Below are 11,676 nucleotides of genomic sequence, written 5' to 3'. Positions count from 1 at the left end.
AGTTCAGTAGGTTGTGATACAATAGAACAAAGCACCTTCTCACCCAGGAAACCAAAAGAAGCCTAGATGTTGACACAGCCCAGAAAGAGATGTACCCAAGGATTCACTTCCTTTAATTAGAACTTTCTAGTGAAATTTTTATAACTTTTCCAGATGTGAGAAAATTGTGAATGTGCCTATGGAAATCCATCAAGTGTGTTAGTTTCCTTGTGATTTAACCATAAAACAATGACTACTGTATGCATATACTTAAACACAGTATTTTTGAAGAATATTTTGTATTAAAGATTATGACCCTTTGGTCTAAAATGTGTAGAATGCTTTACCTACACAGTAACATTCTTATCCTTTATATTCTCTATATTATCATTATAAAATGAAAATATCTTATCATTTTACTATTATATGTTAATTAGTACCTTGCCATTTATCCCATAAAGTAAGTTATATTTAATAATACTCTCCTAAAGATTAAAAAACAAGTGTTCAGCCCTCCCAGGGATATCAATTGAATACAACATAACAAGATGCAGTAAGACTAGATATAACCCCTCATTAACAGAGTAGCAGTGGCTCAAGAGGAGAAAGATGCTGCCTGGGAAGGACACAGTGGTAAGAAGTGAGGGTAGGCTGTAGTCTGGATGGAAAAATATATGTGAGAGAATAATAAAATGATAAAAAAGTTTTCAAAACATTTTGTGTGTCATCTTGCATTTAATGATGGAAATTCTTAAAATGTTTTAGGACATTCTTACTAAGTATGAGATACAGATTTTTGGTAGTATTATTTAGGTTCCTGAAATTTGAGAAAATATCTGAACATTTTCTCCAATGCACATGTAGTGAATTTTCGTAATATTAGCAATACACATATCTAATAATGATGACAATGGCCAATGAACCATTCATTTTAATTTCACCAGAATTTATTCATTCATTAACCTAATTAACAAATCTGATTGTGACAAGTATTTTTAAAAAGGGATGGGTGTGTTTGTAATATCACCCTACAAGTGACTTTTTTTTCTCAAAACTACTAGATAGTAGCAATGCAATTGCCACTTTTATTATAATATTTATGATTTATTTTATTTTTAACTGTGAATGCGCGCGCGCGCGTGTGTGCGTGTGTGTGCGTGCGTGTGTGTGTGTGTGTGTGTGTGTGTGTGTGTGTGTGTGTGTATCCATTTTATTTTCAAATTAGTTCAGGTTCACATGAGATCCAGCAGAGGGCATTGAATTGGTTAGGGAAAGAGTTAGAAGCAGTTGTGAGCTACCTGAAGCGGTTTCTGTAAACAATAAAATGTTCTTCAGCAAGAAGCATTCCTACTCTTAAATGCTGAGCCATCCTCCAAGCTCCATAAATCTTATTATTGTAACAAATGCTGTATCAGTAGGAGATGTTCTAGAAGAAAGTTTGTAACAAATGCGATATCAGTAGCAGATGTTCTAGAAGAAAGTATAGGAATTGGAATATTTTTTTCAGAAAAAGAAAATGGAGAAATAATAACAAAATTATTGCATAAGACATATCCAATTCACTTTGTAACTGGTGACTTCTTGGTCTCATTGGTAGCTTTTGTCAAAATTGAATAACTATCTCAAAATAAATTTCCTGACATCTAATGTGATTAAAAACAAAAAGAACCCTTGAGGTTTATATACCACCCTTGTAGTTCCCTCACTGAAAGCAGTATGGGAAGGTGGTCTATCCTTTCACCAGATCACATACCTCATTTTTTAACTTCCTTTATTTTTTGAGGTTAAAATTATCTCATTTCCTCCTCACTTTTCTTCTTCAAATATATTTTACTAAATACAGAGCATTATTAGTTATCATCATTACTAATAATATCCCTTTAATCTTTTACTTCATGTGTTACTTTTCTATTCTTCATAATGGAAACCTATACAATAATAAAACAACATACGTATCTGTCTAGTCAACAATGAAAACTATTCTACAAATGGAAAAGTTTTGTCAAATATTTTAATGAAGGAAATTCTACATGAATTTACCTGTTTATGTTCAGCTTTATTTTTCAATAGGAGAATATTAAAGAAAATATAGTATAAAATTTTATGCACAATCTATATGAAATTAGTATTATAAGATATGTTTCTGACAACTTTACTATAAAATAGCTAAAAAACTACCAATAACCTTTGATTTTAATATTTTACTTTAAATAGTATCAACAGCTTGTGATTTTTAAATGAAAACTTTTTTGTTTATATATGTTTGTCATGCATTAACCAAAATACAAGTATGAACAACAAAATAAAATTGCTTTGTAATGTGCAAACTTGAACTCTATGATATCCATACATCCATTCTCTTTTTTCTGAAAAAAGGTGTGATATTTATTTTTTAAATATTTTGGTTGTATAAAATCATTTGTCTCAACTTCTGTAGCTACTAGATTCAACAACACTTTGAATTACTTATTTCTAATAAATTTCTCCTGCTAGACTTTATCATCACAATACTAACATTGTTTTGATACATGATGACAACTACAATTAGCTGCTTTATCACTTACTGCCTACTTTTGCATCAGTGTTGAATCTTCAGTTATGTATTTATGTCTTAGATCTGAAGACCACTAAAGAGTATCGTTGATACTAAATCACTATACTATATAGTGGAACATCCTTTGGCAAACATTATTACCTTAATATAAATACAAATATTTAATTATTAATTTGTTAAATGCATTATTTAATTTATATATAAGAAATACAAATGTTATATTTTGTGAATAAGAATTTCTATATAATTAAAACTATCATTCATTGCTGTATATCATAATAATTGTATAACAAAATCATGACAGTATTTTATAATTTTCTTATGAAAGAAGAATATGTTAATTGAAAATTGTGTATTAAATTATTATGCTGCTATTGATCTTGGAATAAGATAATTTGTATCTCTGTGTTTTTGTGTGTTTAACATTTTTTTCGTTTTGAATTGAAAAGTTTTTACTTGTCAATTTATTGATACATTCCTAGTTATGGGATAAGAGACTTCAGATAAGCATACCTAGAAGATAAAACACTATAAACTATGTATCAATTTTCCTCTTAGAAATATGTATTTCTGCCTATATCTTAACCATTTTCTTCCACAATAGATATACCCTATAATAACTATTTAGACTATGTTACCAACAGCAGTTACTCCGAATTTATATGTGGTATAATTTCAAAGACTTTTCTTTACATTTGTTAAGCCAATCAAAATTTCTTTAAATAAAAAAGTCAAAAATTTTAAATGAAAGAAAAATTAGGAAGGAATTTCTATAAAACATCTACTCCTTAAAATCTCTATTTAAAGCAAAGTGACTCAAAAAAAACAAAAAACCCAAAAAAGAAAGATAGAGATGGAGAGAGAGAGGAAAAGAGAGGGAGGTAGGGAGGAAGAAGAAAAAAGAAACAAAGGAAGGAAGGGAGATATGTTATCATCTATATTAGAAGTTGTCAGATCTCCACAAGAGCCTTCCGTCATTCAGGTGATTGTAACTCACGAACAGGAAATTGATCAAAGTCTCTCTCTCTCTCTCTCTCTCTCTCTCTCTCTCTCTCTCTCTCTCTGTCTCACACACACACACACACATGAAATATACCATATATAAAGTAATATGAATGTACATAATGGAAATTTGAACATAAAAAGCTTTCTGCAAGATCAAAAATATTATAACATATTTAAAAACTATATAATATGTGTATAGCAAAAACAGATTTGTTATTTTTAAATAACTAGATTAGATTCAAAAGAAGCATTAATACCAGTAAAAATTATGAAACAATTGAGGCATAGACAATAATGGGTACACGAAAATGAAAAGACAGGGTTTCTCTGTGTAGCTTTGTAGACCAGTCTGGCCTCAAACTCACAGAGATCTGCCTGCCTCTGCCTCCCTGTTTGCTACCACTGCCTAGCTGAAAAGATATTTAAAAAAACAAAAACAAAAACAAAAACAAAAGAATTCCTGACTAATTCCTCAGGGAATTCTTGATTGATGTGACATCCACACCATTAAATTTTTTGAAAAGAAAACTCTTGACAGATAATAATCATTGGTGTCATTGAGTTACTGGAAAAATAGATATGGCAATTGTCAAGTACACTAGAAATTTCAGTTGATTTTTTCTGGCTGGAAAAACTTTAGTTGATGACTACAAATCAATTACATTTAACTTATTTCTTCCCACTGTTCAAAGATTGACTTTAACAGCAAGGGGCTTGTTTCTATGGACAGAAGTTATCACAAACAATTGAAAGAGTTACTCTCTCAGGAGGGAACATTCGTAAATTGAAATAGTACAAAAAAGGAAAAAAAAACTTGAAAAATCTAGAGAGTTTATTTCAATAAACATCTATTCTTGAAGTGGTTTTAGATAATCTACACATTAAAAAACACGTTATACTGCTTCATATATATATATATAATATATATATTATATATATATATATATTACTATGGGGTATACTATATATGAGAAACTCAGATTATCTGAACATATATCACTATAAGAAACTAATTCATTCTTCAATTCAAAATTAAAACTCACTTTTAAATTTTCCCTCCAAAGTATATTTTACTAACATTTCTTTGACAACTATATTCCATCCAAATAAACAGTATTTAGGAAAAAAATCTGTTAACTTTGGTAACACTAATCAACAACATTGATATAAGGTTTGAGAATAGACCAAGTCTTGAGAGTCCAGATTTTTATCAATAATCTGTATATCATTATAGTTATTATGAAAATGGATGCATCTTTTTTATTATAGAGTTGGACAAGCAACTAATGAAAGAAATATAAGTATCAGTAAGTGTGTAATTAGAATAGTAAGTGAGATGCAAATTTGAGACTTTTTAGTAGAATAAAAATTTAGAGCTAAGAAGATGGCTCTTGCAATAAATGTCATTAGTAAAACTGATGGAGAACTATAAAAGTTACACAAACTAATATGGTGAAAAAAGTCTTAATTTTTGAAGTAAATCAAATTTGTTAATCATTTATACATTACTGGAACAATGAAATTAACATATATCAGTTATGCCAGACTTATGAGTTTCAGGGACACAAAAAATCTAAATAAATGTGTAAAGAGTTTGTCTATATCTGCTTTGGAATGTTGTCCCTTTTACTTCCATACTTTAACAAACGTCCAATTATTCAAAAAGCATAATAATTTAAAAAATACTATCCCATTAATTACTAGACTTTATTAAATTCAGATGGACACACACACACACACACACACACACACACACACACACACACACATATATATATATATATATATATATATACATATATATACACAAATATTTTTGGGAGAGATATGTAGGCAAAGAACTTTGTCTTTCCTCAGTTTTCTTTTCATAATTTAGTAATAATATCACTTTAGAGAAGACCTGCTTCCTCTTCAGTATTTACCAGTAATTAATTTTATATTTAAGTAGCTATCGTTTAATTTCACAGCAGAAAGTTTTTCTGTAGCTTATTTATGAATTCATGGAAATCAGTTGCACTTTCTTAAAATACTCAACATGCCTGACAGCTGGTATTAAACATCCCAGACCTTGGTATTTTGATAACAAGCAGCATTATGAAGAATGTGCAGTGTTTTGTTCAAATGTGAAGGTTAAAGATGGTTAATTAAGCTGTTCAGACATCTACAATAAGATGAAGTGAAACACAAATGAATAGGAACAAAGAATAAAATATATCATAGCAAATAGCTCATGTGACCACTGTTTATTAATACAGGCCAAGGGTAATACTTATCCATTATTCCTTGAACAAACATGCTGAGAAATGACATGCTATAAAGGTTACTATGTATACATCTTTCCGTTTTAGTTCTAAAAGTGAAAGCTGCATATTTGTGCTCATTTTTATCACAGTTTCACGTGTCCATGACCTTACACTGCTGTCCAATGCTTGATTGACTTGTATGCCTACTTTTAGAAAGCTTTTAAGATTACTCTAATATTCATGAATCTCCTAATATTTATTTCATCTGAGAACACCTTTTGCTCTCTTTCATCAACGAAGGGCAGTTTTGTTGTGTTTACTTTCATTGCCTATATATTTTTTGCATTATTCCAGTACTACATGATTAATGATGACAAATTCTCTAATGATTTATGTATATTTCCTGGATACCAATGAATTGATTTACCCTCAATTTTTTTTCAAATGTTTTCTTTTGCTTTTGTATTTAAAATTCAAATATCATGTGTTTTATGTGGATTTTATTCTATCCACAGCAGATAGAATTCTTAAAAAATCTTATATTTGTTTGTAACATCTTTGTACAATTATAAAAGTTCTAGCCATTGATTCTTCAAACAATAAACATACTGTTAGTTCTATTTTCTTAAGTAATTGCATTTTCATTTTTTAATATCCTATAGTTCATTGGGATTTTTACACTTATTTATAGTTTTATCTTCTGAAGTAAAAACTCTCATTTGATTTTTATTGACATTTTCCAAGTCTACTCTCCAATATTATTAGTATATCGTCACAATCGTCACAATAAGGGAAGGGCATTTAAGGTAGTCTCTAAACTATTGCTTAGATTCTTAGTTGGGGTCATCCTTGTGGATTCTTAGGAATTTCCATAGTATCACATTTCTCACTAACCCCATAATGGCTCCCTCTATCAAGTTATCTCTTTCCTTGCTTTGCTTCTCTGCCCTTCCCAAAACTCTACCTTCATGTTCTTCCGTGTTCTCTTCCCCACTCCCCTTCTCCCTTTTTATTCTACTTTCTTATACTCTCCCACATGCTCCCAATTTACTCATGAAATCTTGTCCCCTTCCCCTTCTCAGGAGGGTGGGGCATGTCATGTATGTCTCTCTTATAATCCTCCTTGTTTCTTACCTTCACTGGGGTTGTGGAATGGAGGCTGGTTATCCTTTGCTCTATGTCTAATAATGTACTGAGTGAGTACATACCATGTTTGTCTTTCTGTGTCTGGGTTACCTCAATCAGGATGGTTTCCTCTAATTCCATCCATTTGCTTGTTAATTTCAAGATGTCATTGTTTTTTGTTTGTTTGTTTGTTTGTTTTTCCATTGAGTAGTAATCCATTGTGTATATGTGCCCACATTTTCTTTATCCATTCTTCAGTTGAGGGGCATTTAGATTGCTTCCATGTTCTGCCTATTACAAATAATGCTTCTATGAACATAGTTGAACAGATGTCCTTGTGGTGTGAGTATGATCCTTTAGGTATATGCACAAGAGTGGAATTGATGGGTCTTAAGAGAGATTGATTTCCATTTTCATGAAAAACTGCCATACTGATTTCCAAAGTTGCTGTACATGATTGCATTCCAACCAGCAATGGAGGATTGCTCCCCTTACTCTACATCATCTGCAACATGAGCTTTCAATAGTGATTTTGATTTTAGCCATTCTGCCAGGTGTAAGATGGTATCTCAGAGTTGTTTTGATTTGTATCTCCTGATGGCTAAGGATATTGAGCAATTCCTTAAGTGCCTTTTGAACATTTAAGATTCCTCTGTTGAGAATTCTCTATTTAGATCTATACTTAGTCTGTACTATTAACTGTAGTTCTCTTAATTATTATCCTGATTTTTTTTACAGGACATTGAAAAATCTTATCATTTGGAAAAGTTTCTGCCTATTTGCTTGCTTATATGATTGGTGTAACATTGCCTGTTTCTTTATAGAGAATGTTTTTCTTTTCCTGATTTAATCTTGTACCCAACTAACATTACACAGACTGAACACGTTGTATTTGTGTATTTACAAAAATATATTTACATGCATACATACTTTTGTAATAAAAATAATAAAATGCCATAAATATGAAAGAGAGCAAGAAGGGCTATGTTGGAGTTGCCAGAGCATGGAAAAATGATGTAGTTATCTTGTAATCTCAAATAATAAAATAAAGTTTAAAACAAAAGAATAATAGTCCTTTTAAGTCTGATGTATCTTCGTGACTTTCTTTTTTTCCCCCACTCTTCAAGAGAATGTCTACTCTTGAAGACATTTACAAACATAACTTTCTATTTGAGGAGTGACACCTTTACTTCTTAGGATCCTACAAGCTTCTGTTGTGGGTAGCATCCCTGAGCAGTAAGGGAGATGCTATTAAATGATGTGCAGGAAAGATTCTCTTTTCAGCAGGAGAAGGCATCAAATCTGCCAACACAAAACACAAAACTGTCCCAAGATATTTCCCCAAAGTCAAGATGCTGGATGCTTTTTCTCCTCTTTCACCCTCTTGTGAGAAAAGCTGTAAAGTGACATTTTTCCTACTGTGCCAAGCTGTTTCCACTTCCTTCTGAGTTTTGACAAGTTCCCTTTTACTAATATGAGCCAATGAACTTATTCTTCCTCTTGGGGAACTCAGGTTATTCAAAGAAAACAGTTTAACTTGACAGTTGTATTAGAAAACAGAGAATCCTAGTGCTCGTGGGCGTTCCCTGAGCAGGACCCCACCCATATATATATATATATATATGTCAGAGAGAGTGAGTATATGTATATATATCCACTCTTACCTTCAAGGAGTTATGCTGTTGGCAGTGTCTTCATATTTTGTTAGGTTCTCCTCTTTTGGAGGATGTGTTCATACAACAATTTTAAATATTTTTTTATACCTTATTAATATTGTTACTATGGAGTCCTACGCATTTTACATAATGTTCATGTGTTCATAAGACGTTTGGAATTATCTGTAATTCTGTTACTGTCTTTCTGAGCATGAGTGTTATCAATTCCTAATTAGCAATTTCACAGGGATTATACAACTGACATTTGATACTTGAGGATAAAAAAGAAAGAAAATATGACATCTCCACAAACCATGATGAAACAGTTGATTGCCAAAAAATTTGAATTCAAACATTACACACTATAAAATTATCACTTTTATTATTAATTAAACTTCTTCATTTATTATGCATTCTGACAGTGGGCTCACCTCCCTCCTCTTCTCCCATTCGCTTCCCCTAACCCCCAAATCCACTAAGCCTCTGTTTCAGTTCAGAAGGGGGAGGCCTTCCATGGGTGTCAACAAAGCATGGCATACCAAATTGAGGTAGGACAAGGCTCCTCCTTGTATGAAGGCTGGAAAACCCAAGCCAGTATGAGAAATAAGTTCTAAAGAGTCACCCTAAGCATTAGGGGGAGGCCCTGCTATCACCACTAGTAGTTCCACAAGTAGATTAAGCTACACAACTGGGCAGATGTCATGCACACACTAAGAGACCAAAGGCTGCCATACTCAGAAAAATATTCAATCACCATAGATGGAGGAAGCAATATATTTGTTACAAAGTCAAATTTAAACAATACCTAACCACAAATCAGCCTTATACAGGTTAGTAGAAGGAGAACTCCAACTCAAGGAACTTAGCTACATCCAAGAAAACACAGGCAATAGATTATCTCACATAAGTGAAATAATCACCTTTTAAAAATAAAACTACAGCTTTGGGAAGAACTATGGTAGGATATGCTTTATCTATAGTAATGTGAACTGTTTTTAGGCTTGAAAGCAAAACTAGAGCATGAAAAATAAATTTTCATAATTTTCTCAAAATTAATATAAATTTTTATGAAACATCCTTTTAAATATGGAAATATGGATTATCCATGAAAAATACTATTGAAAATGCTACATAACAATATACCTGTGTCTTTCTTTTACTTCTTATGATTTTAAATTTTTATTAAATCTAATCGGAATTCCTATATGCCTCTACACATTACATACTGTTGCCCTTCTACTTAGTTTATCATAAAGAACTTGACTGTAAGACCTTATTGCTAAAGACAGGCATATTTGAGTCATTGAACATGATGAAATCAAGATGCTGATGACCTTGAAGCTTCATGCTATTCACCAATTTTCACAAGCTACAAATTGTTATCCATACTACTAAAAGGTAAAAGTAAAAATCTCCTACACACATGTGTGAGTTCTGTGAGCTAAACTAATGATTGGCTTGACAAGATATGCCAATGGGTGCAATAGTAGCTGGAGAATAAAGGAAACAACCAAAAAAATTTCTGATTGGATTTAAATTATGCTCTACAAGATAATACCTTTAACTGACACAATACACAGACTAAGAATCTGTGTCTACTATTTAGGTGACAGACTCTAAGAAAAAACTGCTATTATTTTTCAGCTAAGTGTACATAGCAACAAACTGATTCCTAATTATATATCATTACACACATAGTTCCGTGCATCTATTCATAAATTTTAGGTGACTCAGTATAACCTCGTATGAAACTAATAATGGGCCTGTAATCATAAATTATCTTTCAGTTAGAATAGTTGTATATGTTAGTTATGTACATGTGTATATATGTATTACATTTCAGAGTAGATTGCAAATTTACATGCGAACTCATGTGCATACCTGTGGGACCCAAATGACAGCCTCAGGTGCTGTTCCTCTTCAGGTACCATTCACTTAGATATTTTGGTTATGGATCTCCTATAGGCCATACATACTGACTAATTCAACTAGCCAAAATAACCATGAGTGACAAAGGTTCATTCTGTCTATAATTTCCCAGATCTGGGAGAAAAATAAACAGGATTTTTGCTTGTATTCTAGCAATTTAATTCAGGTCCTCATGCTTCTGTTGAATGTTCTGTGTGGACTGGTTTCCCTCAAACTCTTAGATTAAATCTTTAAATAATAAATAACATCAGCAAATTCACAAGTTTTTTTTTGTGAGAAGGCAAAATTTAAGGCTGATAATTTTGAATGGTATTATTCACTACCAAGAAAGTTTTGTTATAAAAATAAATTTATAAGACCTTCTTGTATATGAGTCTTAGGTGTTAGTTTTAAAAGTCATGTATAGATATATATGTTATGTAAACATTTCCAATTTATTTAAAGTATTTGATGTGCTAGTAATACAATTAGTTAATCTTATAAATGGAATTTGAATTAGTACAGTTGAAAAACTAATGTATATTTACTAATTTCATATACTATGTGGTATTATAATATGTAAAAAAGCATAAGGCTTAGCCTACCATCTTAAATTTATATGAGTTCTTTAACTATTCAGAAGGTTTTATTTGCTAATTAGACAATTGGAGTACTTAAAAAGAAATTGAATATATTAAATTTATGAGTGCAGTTTAAGATGTTGAAGGTGTTTAATTAACCAAGTTTGTAAATGGTACCAAACATTATTCAACAGCCTACTAAAATAGGTGTAAAAATTTACTAGATTTGGAAATATAATATTCATATGTAGAGCTTAAAAGCTTAAAACAGAACTAGTTTCGGGATATGTAGCTTTAATAAATTGAATATTAATTTTTAAAACTAAGCCAACTCTAAATAAACTTTCAAAACATAAAATCCTCCTTTGAGAATGTAATAAATTCCACAGCTATAGTTAATTTTGTGTTTTGTTTGGCTAATATACAGCATGGTAATTTACTTTATGGTTCAGTTTTTCTTTTTCTCTTTTGTTCCTTTCCCTTGTGCACTTCTATTCTATTCTATGTGAAATTAAACATAATTTTATTGAATACATGGGCCTGGATTCTTCCCAGAGGATCTAATATTCTTGTATGGACTCCTTCCCTACATGTAACCAAATTAAAGAGATAAAACTCTACTGTCT

Source organism: Cricetulus griseus, chromosome 4 (assembly GCF_003668045.3).
Source record: "Cricetulus griseus strain 17A/GY chromosome 4, alternate assembly CriGri-PICRH-1.0, whole genome shotgun sequence".
NCBI lineage: Eukaryota > Metazoa > Chordata > Mammalia > Rodentia > Cricetidae > Cricetulus > Cricetulus griseus.
This window is presented reverse-complemented; position numbering follows the sequence as displayed.